Source organism: Eptesicus fuscus, chromosome 22 (genome assembly GCF_027574615.1).
Source record: "Eptesicus fuscus isolate TK198812 chromosome 22, DD_ASM_mEF_20220401, whole genome shotgun sequence".
In the NCBI taxonomy this organism is placed as follows: Eukaryota; Metazoa; Chordata; class Mammalia; order Chiroptera; family Vespertilionidae; genus Eptesicus; species Eptesicus fuscus.
The window spans coordinates 17,492,375-17,509,775 of NC_072494.1; the positions used below are offsets into that span (position 1 = coordinate 17,492,375).

Below are 17,401 nucleotides of genomic sequence, written 5' to 3' on the forward strand. Positions count from 1 at the left end.
TGAGACTCCCATTTAGTAGGTACTGGATACATTTTTTCTGAATGCACAAACTGAGTAAAATGTGTGTTTGTTGGTGAGGAGGCATTAATGTTTTTAGAAGATAGCTATGGTCATCGCTATACAACACACAGGAATCAATGTTGTTGGAGCACCTCCTGTAGGTAAGGGTGCCCAGGCACAGGACTGTACATTTTATATGACCATCTCACTCACTCCTTCCACCAGTCCTATAAGATAGGTCATCAGAGCGACTTAGAAAATGGAGGCATATGGCAATTAGTCACATTTAGACTATTGGGGGTTAGTATTTGCATTGAGATCTGTCCACCCCCATACCATAATGATGGAGACTCTCATTGTGGCAACCTCTCAGACATGCTGTGCCATGCTTACAAGGTGTGAAGCTGGGAAACCCCCTTTATTTGATCACTTTAGGGAAGGATCCCCCAAACTCAAATTATTCCCACCTACTGGCTGGTAGACCAAATCTATTCAAGGTTCCTTCCTGGATCAGAATGGAGTAATGTAAAGATTACAAAGGTTTAATCTTCAGCTGTACTTCTAGCACTTCCTGGGACTGGATATGATCCTCTGTGAATCACGTTTGCCTTTCTGAGCTTCAGTTGGTTCAACTGTCAAACAGGAATGTGTAACATGACCTGTGTTTTCACCAGAGAATGGTCTTGACTAAAGGATTAAATTATATAAACTTGACAAAAAAATTTGAAATCTGCTAGATTGTTAAGGCCAGAGACATTGTAAACCCCAAACACCTAGGAAAGGGCTCAATAAGTTTACGAAATGGAAGGACTAATATAACTTCATATTCAAAATACAAAATTTCCATATTCTTAGGTTCAATTTAGACCAGCTGTCGCCAACCAGTGGTTTAAGGAAACCTTTGGAGCAGTGGTCGTCAACCGGTGGTCCGTGACCGCTGATTTAGACTGTAGCCACGATCAGTGGCCTCATCCTTTCCAATGGCCTGGGGCAATGGCAGTAACATAGAAGGCATTGGTAGTCTGGTATTCCCAAGGAGATGGTTTGAGATATATGGGGGCACCCAGCTTTATAAAAAAAAAACCCTAGAACCCAAGGTTGCTATGGAAATAGTAGACTGCCCACCTTTAAGGGCATGAGTGTGCTTGTACAATGAACATAACAATGATGATCCATGTTGACCAATGAAAAAAAGACACTCCGAATGTTCTAGACTGCCTAACATTCTCATAGTTCTTGAATGATACCAAGGAGGTAGGAGATTTCTTGTCCCATTGCTTCTTACCAACATTTCAAATGCCTGAATTTTTATTTTCTACCATCCTGATTTAAACAGATTAAATTTTATTTAGAACAAATGTATGTGCCATTTATTGCACCCTGGTGTTATAAACTAAAGTTCATATTTGTTAGAAAAGCACTATATAATTTCTGACCTAGGAATAGGTGACATAGTCCGTATAAAATGTGTGTAAATGATTTAAAAACTCATGAAGAAGCTTCTTTTTTTTAAAAAAAAAATGTTTTTACTGATTTCTGATAGAGGAAGGGAGAGGGAGAGAGAAACATCAATGATGAAAGAGAATCATCAATCAGCTTCCTCCTGCACACCCCCTACTGAGGATCGAGCCCACACCCGGGCATGTGCCCTGACTTGGAATTGAACAGTGACCTCCTGGTTCATATGTCGATGCTCAACCACTGAGCAACACCAGCTGGGCATGAAGAAGCTTATTAATAAACATGGCTATATGAACTTCTGATAGAGACCACTGCCATATATCAGTTGGAAGCTTCTTTAATTCCTGCTTATATTCACAGCATGGTTATTATTTTCTAAGTGCTTTATGTATATTAATTCACCTGAGCCATACAACGACCCCACAAGGTAGATGATACTATTACCATTTTACAGATCATGGAATGTGAATGATAAAGACAAGATAAGAATTTAGCAATTTTGACTCCTCAACTGTCAGTCTTTGAGAATGATCCAGAAAAGCTGTGTGTGTTTTCCCATAGACTAGCAGTTATTGATTGATTCAGAATGCAAAGCTCATATGACAGGTGTCTTGGTAAACAGGAAATGGATGGCAGAGCCTTCTAATAACTACGTAATTTTAAGAGGTAGATCAAGAAGACATAATTATTAGATGGGGTACAGATGGCTTTCCTCTCCTGTTTCCATGGCACACAGTGAGGAGAATACAGGCATCCCACTTGGGGGTCAGAAAACATTCCCTTGCATGTTTAACACTTAACACTCTCGTCTCCTGCTCATGGGAAACAGATAAACATGTCACAATAACTGAACAAGCACACTTGAGGTTCTGATCATCAGGTTCTCTTAAAGAGGTTATAAAAATAGAGAAAAGAAAAAAAGGTATAAGAACAAATAAAAACAAACATTATTTCGCTCTTGTTGCTACTGTCTCATCAGAGTTGAATCACTAAGTTACATGCAGATATTACCTCTGAAGACATGTGGAAGTATGAAAGGTCACCTTTATGATTCTGATAGTTGGTATACACAGCATCTGGGGTCAGGGATTCCACATCCTTTGTGGGTATAATGTCAAGATGTTTTTATTACACAGAACAAAATATCAACCACTCTCATTTCAAGGCTTGCCTACCATAAAATAGTTTCCAGTGAAATGAAGTAGTGTTACCCATCAAGTCATGTGATTTTTGGTTAGTGGATCCTTGTTTCTCCCACCCATTCTGCACACTTTTCTTCTTCTTTCCTTGATTGTTGCCAAAGTATCATAACCACCCTTCCCCAGTTCCTCAGTTTCTCTGCACACTCACTCCGTCAGTCTCATTTATTTCAGCCTCACTGGACCTAGGTATTTTGATTCCAACCACAGAGTGACTGACCTCCCGTCCTCCCATTTTCCTTCCATTGATGCCAGTGGTTTAAGCCAAATATTATGCAGCTCTAACCACTTAAAACGGAGGTACTAATTAAGACACAGGCAGCTATAACAATTGGATGCAAAGCTCCTGTTCTGAGAGTGACCAGCATCCTGAGCCCTGACAAACAGCCAGTCCAAACACACTGGAGACTAAATGGAGCTTTGGTGAAAGGGTGGATAGTTGTGTGTTGGTTCTCATGGACAGAGTCCATTTTTCATGTGCTGTCTCCAGAATATCCAAGAGGAATTATAGGAGAGGCCCTTCTACGTGCCAGGCACTAAATGCCAGATATAAGCGAGGAATAAGACAGGCAAGGTCTCTGCCTTTAACATGGTTTCAGTCCAGTTGGTGGAAACAGAAAACTGACAAATAAACAAGGTTACTTTGGGTCATAATAAGTGTTATGAATAAAAAGAAATGAATTAAACAGAGGAAATGCTAGAGAGTGATTGGCATGCTAGAAAGACCCTTTAAACTGGGTGTTTAGGAGAAGCCTATCAGGGTGGAAGGTGAAAGGAAATATGGCTAAGGCCTTTAAATAAGACAGAGCCAGTGACAAGAAGATCTGGGGAAGGAGAGGATTATAGAAAGGATTTATAGGGACTGGGAGCATTATGTGAGACAGTCTTAAGGCAGGACCTTCGACTCTGTATGTCCTAAAGAGAGGGAGGCTATGTGGTTGGAGCATCACTAAGAGGATAGAGAGCAGACAAAAGAGGAAGCCAAGAGAAGCCACATCATGTGGGACTGTAGGCCATGGTAAAGAGCTAAGATTTTATCCTAAATGCAATAAGAAGCTTTTGAACAGTTTGGCCACAAAAACATATTCTGCTTTCTTCAGTTCAATTCAGTATTCTATTCTTCTAAGTGTACATTTGACAATGATAGCTACATAAGGAATATCAAATCTTTGTCCAGTATGAAACTGAACTATAAGTATATATGACTGAACTATCCTATCTAATAAAGAGGGAATATGCTAATTGACCATCACACCCTCACAAAGATGGAGGTGCCCACAGCCAATAAGGAGGGGATATGCTAATTGACTGCCATGCCCTCAAAGATGGCAGCGCCCACAGCCACAAGATGGTGATACCCAGTCCCCTCAGGCCCGCCAGGGTGGCAGGTGCGCAGCACGGACTGGCCTCTTTGCGCGCCTACCTCTGGAGTCCCCCAGTCCCCTCATCCACCCAGGGCCAGTCCAAGGTTCAGGCAAGCCTCAGATGGCGGCTTCCCTGATGCCCAGGGCCGGCCTGAGGCACAGGCAAGCCTCAGATGGTGGTTGCACAGCCTCCCAGGGCCGGCCCGAGGCGCAGGCAAGCCTCGGATGGCGGCTGCCCAGTGAAGCCCAAGGTGCAGGCAAGCCTCGGATGGCAGCTGCCCAGGGCCGGTCCAAAGCACAGGCAAGCCGTTGATGATGGCTGCCAAGCCACCCAGGGCTGGCCCAAGGTGCAGACAAGCCTTGGACCGTGAGAGGGGGCAGGTCGGGCTGAGGGACCACTCCTATATAATAAAGATGTAATATGCAAATGGTCGTTACGCCATGTAGCGTAACGACCAACCGCGTAACGACCGGATCACAGATCAGCAGGAGGGTGGGGCAGCGAGCTACAAGCAGGTGGCGGAGAGCTACAGGAGGGGGCAGGGCAGCAAGCTATGAGTGGGGGAAGGGGGCAAGGGGAGCTACAGGAGGGTGGGGCAGCGGGCAGAGAGCTACTGGAGAGTGGCAGCGAGCTACTGGTGAGGTACTGGCACACAGATTTGTGCGCAGGGCTACTAGTAAGTAGATAAGACTGCAAATCATTCACTCATGGGTCTTTACATTAAGCTTTTTATGGCAAGAATTTGTTCTTTAATAGCTTCTTATAATAGACATTAATTCAAATGAATGGCTTCTGGAGATAAATTTTACCTTGGATAAGTTATCTAAGATGGGAAGTCTATACAGGATGTCTTGCTGAGAAACGGGGTAGGTGATATCTCTCTTGGTCAGATGTGATATCCAAATAAAACTTTATGGGAGAGAAATAAATCAAGATTCAACCTAAACTTCTCAGTGTTAATAAGAAACTGTGTGCTAAGCAAGACAATGGGCCTGCAGCTAAATACTGAGTAAAATCAGAAATTCAGGCCTGGAACTGATTTTTCCCCAAACATACATTAAACAGTTTCCACTACACAATTTCACAGGAATATTGGTAATCTGACATGTCCTTGGCATCTGGGTTCATGAATATTCAGGTAGGTAGAGTGCTGAATACTTTATTGAATGATGACATCTGGCACTCCTGGACTAAGTGATGCCTCTAGTCCTGGGAGAAATAGAATAGGATACTACTAAGAATACTGGCTTTTACATAGGGCTCACTTACTAATGAAAATATTCATCCTCTGTCAGTCCAACAAGTATTTCTTTTTTAAAAAAATACATATTTTATTGATTTTTTACAGAGAGGAAGGGAGAGGGATAGAGAGTTAGAAACATTGATGAGAGAGAAACATCGACTAGCTGCCTCCTGCACACTCCCTACTGGGTGTGTGCCCGCAACCAAGCCCTTGACCGGAATCGAACCTGGGACCCTTGAGTCCGCAGGCCGACGATCTATCCACTGAGCCAAACCGGTTAGGGCCAACAAGTATTTCCTAGGCAAGATGCAATACTACGTTCTAGAGATTTCATATTTACAACCTTGTACCTCATATTCACCAATTTTTTAGGAAGTTATGTTTCTCATCCCTAGGTACTATTCAAAATATTTCATCTTTCTGTGTATCTGAAAATTTTTATGACCTTATTTGATAAACTGCATAACACATGATTTAATAAGAATCTGAAACTCCAGGATCTAAGTGTTAAGTCAGCCTCAAGAAAATTTTTAGAAATGCATGGGCTACGGTAAACTATAGATCCCAGTTCAAGACTGTTTGGCCAAGGACCCTCAGGGATTATTAATGTGTGTGAAAATCTTTTATACTGCTTCTCTTTACATTTCCAAGACACAGCAAGTACAGCTGCAGATGATAGGAAAACACATTTACAGTTTTAAGCCCTTTTTTCTCATTCTAAACTACGTGTTCATGCTAGGTTGTTGGTGCCATAATGAATCTGTGCTTTAAAGCAGTAGTTCTCAACCTTTCTAATGCCGCGACCCTTTAATACAGTTCCTCATGTTGTGGTGACCCCCAACCATAAAATTATTTTCGTTGCTACTTCATAACTGTAATTTTGCTACTGTTATGAATCATAATGTAAATATCTGTGTTTTCCGATGGTCTTATGTGACCCTGCTAGCGGTTCTCAACCTGTGAGAACCAGGTTGAGAACCGCTGCTATAGAGCCTAAGACCATCGGAAAACACAGATATTTACATTACGATTCATAACAGTAGCAAAATTACAGTTATGAAGTAGCAACAAAAATAATTTTATGGTTGGGGGTCACCACAACATGAGGAACTGTATTAAAGCGTCGCGGCATTAGAAAGGGTGAGAACCACTGCTTTAAAGGGTAGGTTAGTATATATTTTCCCACTATTTGCGCCTTCCTGATCCCGAGGACATGAATTCTCTAGATTGATGTTTCATTTCTTCACCAGCAGCCCCCACCTCCACCTTGAATACAGGAGCCCCATCAGTTCAGGTCTTAATGATCATGGTACCTAGTATACATAAGTCTTTTCTCTAAAAATACCTAATCGTCCAGAACTGATAGTTTTCATGGAAAGTCCATTACTTTGTTACTTCTGGCAGGCACGAGTGTTTTTCTTTGGCTGGCCGGGCTCGTGGTGTTTCCAGCCGCACGGATAACTGGCGACCCTGCGGAGTTTCTTCTCTTAGGCCTGTCAAACTCTTGCCCGACACAGGTAAACTGGACATGATTATATAAACACACCAGGTCTTTCAGTGCTGCCTCTAAGTTGTCGTACCCTGCCAGAAAATCTCCCTAGCATGTCAGTGAGTGGTTAAAGCTTTCTGGGCCCAGCTCAGTACTTCACCACAAGATAAGATTTCTGCAGGCAGAACTTTGTCTTCAAGGTTTATGTTTTGCTTACAACTTCAGCTCCAAAGGCTTCAGGTCAGATCCCATTGCCATATATTTCCCCTTGCCATTCAGGGCTGGACAGTCCCCCTTTCTGAAAACCTGAGCCTGTTACTTTCCAGTTGTGTTTCTGCTCCTTGCACTTCTCAGCCTGAAGTGTGTTGATACTGATCCATATACCGGCTCTCTCTTCCAGAACACTTTGGAATAAAATTGTAAAGAGGGATCCACACTTTTTCATTCCACATCCCATGGTATTTGTGAGAGGGAGAGTGACTTAAATACTGCCAGAACACCCTTCCAGGCTTGCAGAGAACTGTCTCTGAGGAGCAGCCATGGGCTTTCCAAATTCTGCTAGAGCTGACTGACAAAGCATGGGAAAGTCAGAAATCTGCTCTGTAAATAGTCCTGTAGTAGCTGTTGTGCTTCTTCTAATGTCTATCATGCTAAGCAACCTGTTTAAAATACATCTTTGTTTTCCTCTAGGCTAAAACTCTCTTAAAGTAACCGTGACCACAGTTTTTGCTTGCTCTGTGCCTTAGTAGACTCTCAATGCATATTTGTTGAATTTAAATCCAGCTTCATTTAAACTCATCAGACTTAACTTGACCTTTTAACACAGCCTGATTAATTGATGGCCCTTCTCTTTAACATTTCTATTTTAGGGTACTATTTGTGTCTTTCAAGCCTGAAACTTCTAAAAATAGGAGACTGAAGAGTTCCATCCATAGCCAATGTGGTTGAAGTGTCTTAATTATAAGGTAAAAAAATGTACATCACCTCATCTGAAGCCCAAATTGAGACTTGGGTTTGGCTTTTCAGGATAAATTTGCCTTGTAAAAGATCACATAGAATAATGAAGAAAAGCTTCCATCTGTCCTTACTGAAAAGAAAACCTCTGGGCTTAATGAAACACAAGATGTCTCCCTTGCACGAGATATCATGCAGCTGGATAGAATTCTCTAATGTGTGGTTTTTTGTAGTTGTTTTTTTTAAAAGACAATTTCAGCCCTTGCCGTTTTTTGTTTTTTTTTTTAAGTATTTTAATTGATTTCAGAGAGAGGAAGGGAGAAAAGAGAGAGAGAGAAACAGCAATGATGAGAGAGAATCATTGATCGGCTGTCTCCTGCATGCCCCCTACTGGGGATTGAGCCCGAAACCAGGGCATGTGACTTTGACTGGAATCAAACCTGGGATCCTTCAGTCCGCAGACTGATGCTCTATCCATTGAGCCAAACCAGCTAGGGCGTGTGGTTGTTTTTGTTTGTTTGTTTGTTTGTTTTTTTTAAATTAAAAAAATGCCCTAGTCTTCTTCAAATCCCTGAAGCACCGGTAGCTGCCAATTTATTCAGAATCTGTAGGCATGTGATTAAACTCTGGTTTGATTGCCTTGGTCAGGTTGGAGAGAAGCAGACCCAGGCTTTGCTCTGCTAGGCATGTTTCTCTATTGGCCTATTCACTCTGTAAGGCCAATCACCTTGAAAATTACATTCGCGTTTCCCATGCTCACATTACCTTAGCTAATCAGTTTCTTAGCTACTTGGAATTTACATGGAATATTTATTAAATTCAATCACACCAATAGGCCCAGGATCCATGAACTTTAAATACATTTATAGTTGATGATCTAAGTTCTTCCCTGAGTGGAAAAGAAAGAGTTAAAAAGCTATCTTCTAGGAGTTTCCAGATTACAAAAATACAGATCTTGTCAGAAGTTCATGATATTCATTGACCAGGGCTCTGCCTGGCCTTGCATGAGATGAAGAACCTTAGAGAAAAGTGTTAGTCCTTGGTTACTAAAAAGTTGTGTGACTTTACACCTTTCTTTTGTTTGTTTTTGTCAAGACGAAGCATCAGCAGAGTAATTTTGGAGTTGATCAGATTTCTGATCCTATAGGATTTTTAGGTGTGCATTTGTACATATGATGCCAATGCTTTGTTAGTAAGAGATTCTTGACTATACCACTTGCTACTGGAAGTTTCTTCATGGGTAAGTGGACTGCTCGGGCAGGCAAATACTTATTTGAACCAGTTTGTTTATTCACAATAAGAGAAAGGTTTACTTTCTGAATATCTTTTATCTGTGGGCAACTTTCAAACACTTAAGATGACCTGTGAACATGTTTAACGTAACACCTTTCAACTTAAAAACTAAAAAAATCTGAGAACTTATTAATGGTGATGAAGCCCAAGTGAAGGTTTTAAAATAAGTAAATGAGGCATGAAATTATAAAATTGTACAAGTATTTTATAAGCAGACATATCATTACCTAAATACCATCCACCTACACATACTCCTCACAGGAGCTCCAGACTCTTGAGCAGGAATAGGAGAAGCTTTATACTATAGAAACACAACAGGAGCCTCAGCCTGAGAAGTGGTACAACAGAAGCAGAAAGGTATCACTTAGCAGGATGTCATATTCTGCCTTTTCCTTTCATTGGATAGCATGTAATTCTTCTTATGTTATTGTGGCCTCATCAACTAGATTATGTTGCATGTGAACAGGGATGACATGTAGTATCCCTTTTAAAGCAAAAAGTGAAATATAGTACCTCATGTAACAAATGCTAAAGCCAGGGATTTGAATTCTATCAATCTGTCTCAACTCCACCTTTATCTCTTCTCTCTCTTTCTTTCCCTGCACGCCAGCCCCATTCTCTGGGCTGACTCTAAACATGGTTGCTGCAGCTCTTAGGCTCACATCTCAGCTTTGAACAAGAATAGAATAGAATAGAATCAAATACTAATTTTTGTATATACAGTAAAAATGCAACACCACACTCAATTGTCCCCCTAATAGTGGTTGCATCTTGAAAGGCTTTAATTCATAGATGAAATGTCAATATGAAAATCTGGAGTATTTTAAAATATATACAATAGAGATTTTTTAGTTAACATAGTCAATTAAAATATGAACTTCAGAAATAATATAGTAATGAGACAAATGAAAATCTCATATACTTCAGGTAGAAATATATAGTTATGCAACCACTTTGGATAATAGGTTTCCTGTAAAATTAAACATACATCTACCATGAAATCCAACTTTTCCATCCTAGGTATTTCTCTAAGAGAAATAAAAGCATGAACTCAAAGAAATATGTGTATACCACTACTCACCGAAGTTTTATATGTAATAGCTCAAAACCAGCCTAAATGTCCATCAACAGGTGAATGGATAAACAAATTGTGGTATATTCATATAAGGGAATACTATTAAGCAATAAAAAGGAACGGAGTGTTTTTTTATTTCACCCACTACAATGTGGGTGACTCTCAAAATAATTATACTGAGTCAAGGAAGTCGAACAAAAAAGTATGATTCTACTTATTAGAAAGTATAGAAGGCAAATTAATCTAGAGTAACAGAAAGCAGATCAATGCTTACCAGGAGGAGATGGGGTAGAGAGGAGGAGGGAGAGATTATAAAGACCTGTACATTGGAAACTACAACACATTGTGAAGAGAAAGTTAAAAAGACAAATAAAATGGAGATATATACCATTTTCATGGATTAGAAGACTCAATATTAAGATGTTAATTCTTCTCTAATTAATCTATAGATTCAATGCAAAACCAGTCAAAATAGCTTTATTTTTGTAGAAATTGAACAGCTAATTTTAAAATTTATATGGAAAGACAAAGGATCTAAAATTGACCCTGATAAAATTTGAAACAGAAAAATCAAGTTGTAGGACATATACTACCTACTTTTAAGCCTGTAAAGCTATATTAATCCAGATAGAATGGTGTTGGCAAAAAGATAGAAATATAGATCAATGGGATAGAACTGACAGTTCAGCAATAGACAAATACATATTGGGTCAATGTTTTATGACAAAGTTGTTGAGGTATTTCAATGGGGAAAGGGTATTTTTATCAACAAATGGTGCTGGAGCAATTAGATATTCACAATGAAAAAGATTAAACTTGACCCTTATTTTCATCATGTAGAAAAATTAACTCAAAATGGGTTGTAGACCTAAATGTAAGTGCTAAAATTATAACCCCTCAGAAAGAACAATCAAGAAAAATCTTTGTAACCTTCAGCTAAAGATATCCTAGATTGAACAAAAAAAATCTGCAAATGATAAAAAATAATTGATACATTGAAGCCCAACAAAATTTAAAAGGCTAGCTCATTTAAAAACAGTATTTATAAAATGAAAAGAAAAATATTTCAAAAAAATGTATCTGACAAAGAACCTATATAATATACATAAAAATATTTACAACTCAATAATGAAAATACAAACATAAAAAAATAAGCAAAGTATTTTAGCAGACCTATCACCAAAGTATATATGAAGGTAACAAATAAACACAGAAAAAGATGCTCAAGGTTATTATTCATTAGGATAATGCAAATAAAACTACAATAAGATACGAATACATACCCAATAGAATGGCAAAAATTAAAAAAAAAAACTGACCATACCAAATGTTGGCAAGGATATGGAACAACTATAGCTCATATATATTGTTGATGGAAATGCAAAATTGTACAATCTCTCATGTATGTTTAACCATATAAATAAGATGCATATATTTACCAGATACCCCACAAATTTTACTCTTTGCTTTTACTCAAGAGAAATAAAAACATAACCCACCCAAAGACTTGTACTCAAATGTTTATAGAAGATTTATTTATAATAGCCCCAAGCTGGAAACAACCCAAATTTCCATCAACTAAAAGTATTTTTAATCAGGCCGAATGTTGAAAAGCAAACAAACAAGTTCAGTCCTGATTGGAAAGCCTACAATCCCATGTTTTTCTCTGAGTTTATAATCATAGCCAAATGTCTTAATTGTCAATTAAAAAGTTTTGATTTTTACTGAAATTTACAAGACTCTTCAAGGACCCATAAGTGCCACTCTTATACAGAGGAGGATAATGAGGCTGCCATCATGGGTTTTACTCTTCTCAGTAATTGCCATATACATACCATAATGCTAAAAGCAGTTTTAAGAACAACCTCCAAACAAATGCACTCTCCATTTAGTTTGTTACAACCAAGTTTTCCCAAGTTTCTATCTACATGTCTTTTCAAGTGGACACTCACTCCCTGGACTCTACAGAGAATCCCCAGCCTATTTGATAAGGTTTGAGTCACCAGTACCTCATGTCCTTGTTTGTGCACCACAGCTCAGCAGCATTTTCTGAATCATCTTGTTGAGAAGCCAACTAGAAGAAAACATGAGAACCAGTTAGGAAGCAAACTTTTCCTTTGATGTATGTTAGTATGAAAACCCAGTATCTGATATAGGCAGATTTCCATCTTCTCTCTCTCTCTCTCTCTCTCTCTCTCTCTCTCTCTCTCTCTCACACACACACACACACACACACACACTGCTTTTAATACAAAATTGTCACTTGAGCAAAAAACTTTCATCTTTAGCTGATCCAATGATGGGAAGCTGTTTGGCATGGATTTAATAAAAACCCTCGTATAAAACTAGCAGAGTGGCAGAGCTTCCATATAGAGTGTAACTTGAGCAGTTATCCTGATCCTTGAAGAGCTGTCCAGCTTTCCAGAAAGAGGCCAGTAAAAAGTGGGGAGGCGTAAGGCTAAGTTGGGAATGCTAAAGGGCAACCTTGTAAATAGGCCTTCAAATTTTACTTCGGATTTCAACTTTCACATACGCCCATTCAAGAAGGGGCTGTTCCGTGTCATAGTGAATTCTTGGGATATCCAGCACTGCTTTTTTCAAAAGAAGGTATTTGAACTACAAGAGGATGAAAACTAGTAACACATGAAAAAGCGATAGAGCAATTCAACTTAGTTTGTATTAACTAAATCCAAAAGAAGCACAAATAATTAAAGTCCTTGAATAATCCAAAATTTTCACTTCACAATTCATACCAGTTTCCATGTAGTCTTTTGTAAATGTTTTCTCTTTAAGTTCAAAAGTGTCCAGCAGAAGCAAGAAAAACATTAATTTCTTGGAAAACATACACACTTGGAAATTTGCTTTTGAACAACTGAATATTGGATCCATGTTCATAAAAGGGAAGCAAAAATGTCAACTAATCCACTTTGGGTTATTAGACCTAAATAGCAACACATAGCCCTTGCCCTTCTCTCTGTGCCCTACATTCATGCACTGGTAGGGTCCCTAGCGGCTGCCAGCTGAGGGCCAGGGCCTCCCTCCCTTCCTATCGGCTGGCCCCGCCCCCTGGTCAAACTCTCCAGAAGAACTCCAGGTGGAGGGGACAATTTGCATACTACGCTTTTATTATATAGGATTGCAGCTGTAATCTGTTTGGAAAAGTTTTTCCATTTAAATTGCTTTAAAATTCTATCTACAATCTTTTTAAAAGCCCTGACTATATTTAACAAGCTCTTTCTCCTCACCCCATGAAACTTAAACCATGTACGTTCCTATTCAATGAATCATCAATTACAATTTAAGTCATTCTAAATTTTTCTGAAATGATAACTAACATGATTATGAAGAATTAGTCTTGGCCAAGATAACACAGACTCCAAAATGTACGATCTCAGGCATATCTGTGTTCTGTTTGATTTCCTAAAGTCATAGGGAGCATTCCCAGGAACCCCCTGAGCTTTCTCAATAAAGACAGTAGTAATGAACCAAATCATCTGTGTACCCTGGGTCCGCATAAGTTTGGACTTGAGAGAATAATCTTTATGGATCTAATGTACCTCAAAGGTGTAAGCTGCTCTCTGTTTTTGATTGTCTATTTTATTTTGTTTTGTTTTAAACTGTGTATGCACAGCACATAAACCTAAAAGAGTTATCATCTCCTTGTTATTTTTCCCTTAACATTAGGATGAAATGTCTTATGGCTTATATGAAGAGGTGGGTATTATGAAAGCTGTGATACAGTTGTCTGTATGTTTCTTCAAACTATACTGCTTGACTAACACGTGGTGTGAAGCTACTCAACATATGATGAGATACTTTGAGATGGCCATATACGTCGGTTATTTCCAAATAGTCTAGTAGAGGTGAAAGTGTGAAGTTTCAGGGTAGCCTAATTTAAAGAACCATTTTATACTTGCCTTGCAGCTACCTGAGGAGAGTACAGTCTACCAGCTATCTTGCAACTGTACCTAGCATCCATTTGACCTTCTGTGTTCACAGAATTCTCCCATCCAATGTGTCTTTTGATAGGACTTGAGAGAAAGAGAGGGAGGATAAAAAGAAACTCTCTTCTTTCTTAGACATAAACTTGGGGCCAACTGGACTTGGAGCTTGCCATCTCATGGAATGTAAGAATGAAGCAACCACTTTAAAAATGTAAAACTGAAGTATGTAGCACAATTAATGTTTATTGGCACCTGTCAAGTCACTAGCTGGTTCTACCCTTGCCTTTTTTGGTTAGGAGAATCAAAAAATTAGATTCTACTCCCCGCTCTGCTTTTGTTGTTGTTGTTAAAGCCAAATTTAGTTATGTTTTCCATCATTGCACAAGAAGTAGCTGATACAGATGGAGAATAACTGAATTATCAAGATCCATTCCAAAATTGAAGTTCCCAATGTTCTGGGGATAATTACATTATAAATTGGGTGTGGTGTGTTTCACAACAAAATTGAAATCTGAAAAAACAAACAAACAAACAAAAAACAACACAGAACATCAATCAAATGTGAGGAGAAAAAAATTTAAACCTACAGTGCTCCATCATTGGAACTATTTTGTAAGATAAATGGAGGGAGGGAAGGAGGGAGGGAAAGAGGGAGGGAGGGAGGGAGGGAGAGATAGAGAGATAGATAGATAGATAGATAGATAGATAGATAGAGAGATAGATAGAGGCTTATGTAGAAGTGTTGGATGATGCTGACATTGCTGAGATATTGGTAGCCCTTGGAGAGATGGCTTATAAAGCATAAACTCTCCCTGCCTGAACAAAACATAGAGTATTGTCTTGAAGTCATTGGAATGGAGGGTATTGTGAATGTCCTCACTCATGTCTAACATGTTTTCCCTTTCTAGACTGTAAGGGCATACTCTAACAGTACAGTCTCTTAATAAGAGGTGCTAAGTATCACTTTGGTTGATAGATTGCTTTTAACATTTGTAGGTGCAGTGAAATTTAAAACTACACAGAGAAAATCTGTAGAAGGTGGTGACCTCTCAGGGATGGTGTTGAAATCTGGTTCATGATTAAAGCAGGGTGTGGTTAAGAGGGGCAGGGATGGAAAATTCTCTTTTGGCAACTTGGTAGAGATGTGAGGTTAAACTGTCAAAACAGCCGCAAAAATCTGTTGCCAGAAGAGAATAATAAAAACTCTAACAGCAGCTTTAAGCTGGGCCAGGGACTGTGTTCAGGGCTTTATGTGTGATCTCATTCAATTCTAAAAGCAATGTAGATTTCATGTTGCTCTGCACCTATTACAGATTAGGAGGTGAAAGCAAGGAGGTTAAATGATTTGTCCCAAGTGTCACAGACAACCAGTGGTGAAGGCTAGGTTTGAAACCAGGGCTGTCAAATCACTGCCTCATGCTCTTACTAACTCAGTTAGCTCATCACTGTTACCACTTCTCTAATCCGGAGCACATTCATAAACACCTCTCAGCTCCCCACATGAACAGAACTTTTTTCTTTTTTCTCTTCTCTCCCCGGGCCCTCTCCCCCTCCACCACTCCCACCCACCCTCACCCCCATGACTCTCAGGTCAAAATCCTTTGTTTGAAAATCAACATGCATGAAATATTGACTCAAAACAATAAAAACATTTTATTTTTTGAAATTTCCTTCTTCTCTGTCCCTTAGTCAGGATGATCAAAGCAATACAAAAAGTTTTTTTCACCTGCCTTTGTATTAAAGAAAAAAACTCCAATACCATCTAATTTTTTAAAATATATTTTATTGATTTTTTACAGAGAGGAAGGGAGAGGGATAGTTAGAAACATCGATGAGAGAGAAATATTGATCAGCTGCCTCCTGCACACCTCCTACTGGGGATATGCCTGCAACCAAGGTACATGCCCTTGACTATAATCAAACCTGGGACCCTTCAATCCACAGGCCGATGCTCTAGCCACTGAGCCAAACCAGTCAGGGCACATCTAATTTTTTAAAACATAAAATCTTAATGTTCTTTCCTAACTCTGTCAAGGAAAATTTTTTCAGCAGTGAATATTTCCAAAACCTCCAAAACTTAAAGAAGATAAAAAGAGGATGTGTCCTGGCTTAGCATGCATCTTTAGATGTGTTTGGAAATCACTGGTCTGTTGCTCAAAGTCTCCTGATACCATAACTGTTTAAGAATGATAGCTTTCTAGAAGCGAGTTATCCTCCTAGCTGCTGTGGGATGGGTTAAGTGCTGCTTGACCCTGGCTGAAGAATGACAAATGCATGTCTTCATGAAGGTCTCACACAGATACTTAGGGATCTATTTTTACCTTTAACAGGAACACATTCTTAGTGTAGGCAAATAATGATTAATACTGATTTATCAAGAGAGAAGTGAGCATCTTGGCCAATTGGAATCAATTTCATTACAATATTTTTCTGTTATTTGTTAATTTTTAAAGCATTTTTAAACACTGTGGTTCTGAGGGCATAAAAGGTTATCATTTCTCATAATTAAAAATTAATATCTAGCCCGGCCATTGTTGCTCAGTGGTTGAGCATCGACCTATGTCGGGGCACATGCCTGGGTTGTGGGCTTGATCACCAGTGTGGGGCGTGCAGGAGGCAGCTGATCAATAATTCTTTCTCATCATTGATTTTCTATCTCTCACTCCCTCTCCCTTTCTCTCTTAAATCAATAAAAATATTTAAAAGTTAATATCTCTTTCAAACATACTAAGTTTGAAAGAGATATAAACTTACTGTTGCCAGCTACTCAGTTATCACACCCAAGTAACTTATTTTCCCTTTCATACATCTTCTCATTTAGGCCAAGAAGTATTTTCTCAAAACTAGTATGTGCTTGAACATAAAACTTTTGGAAAGATAGCTTTCTCAAACATCCAAATATCCCAGGAGGAAAGTAAGTGGTAGCTTTTAAAAACCTGAACATGATGGTGGTTAGAAGGAACTTTGAGGAAGGGTAGCTCTGATATTGGGAAGCATAGAATGCACTTTTATTCTGGCCAGTGTGAAGAGAGAAGAGAGATGCCCCAGTATAGGATCCTCAGGCCAGCTAGGTGTCTAAAGAGAGCATGTAGCCTGCCTTTGAGAATCATGACCAGAAAACATGCCTTCTCCCAACTGGCCACAGCTGTTATGTTGGTAAGCTTTGTCATTCAATTGTGGTAACATTATATAAAGCAATAACTACCCAGAGAGCTGTCACCATGCCCTGCATGAAGGTAGTGAAAAATCTGGCACTGTTGCCATGGTAATCCTCCTCTCAAAACAATAAGAATCCTATCAGTATTGTTAAATAGTTGTAGACTGGGTGGTCTCTACCCTCTAGAGTTATTTTCATGTTTCCTTATAAAGCCTCCATCA

At 39.2% G+C, this 17,401-nt stretch overlaps 1 long non-coding RNA gene across 2 annotated transcripts in view; it reads right to left on the bottom strand.

Moving 5' to 3' along the window:
- Positions 1-17,401, bottom strand: part of LOC114233064 (uncharacterized) — an 84,525-nt gene that overhangs the window by 41,240 nt on the left and 25,884 nt on the right. For both annotated transcript variants that reach the window (XR_003619189.2, XR_008555163.1), the window contains exon 2: positions 12,089-12,153. This is a non-coding gene — a long non-coding RNA (uncharacterized LOC114233064). The remainder of the gene's footprint in view (positions 1-12,088; positions 12,154-17,401) is intronic.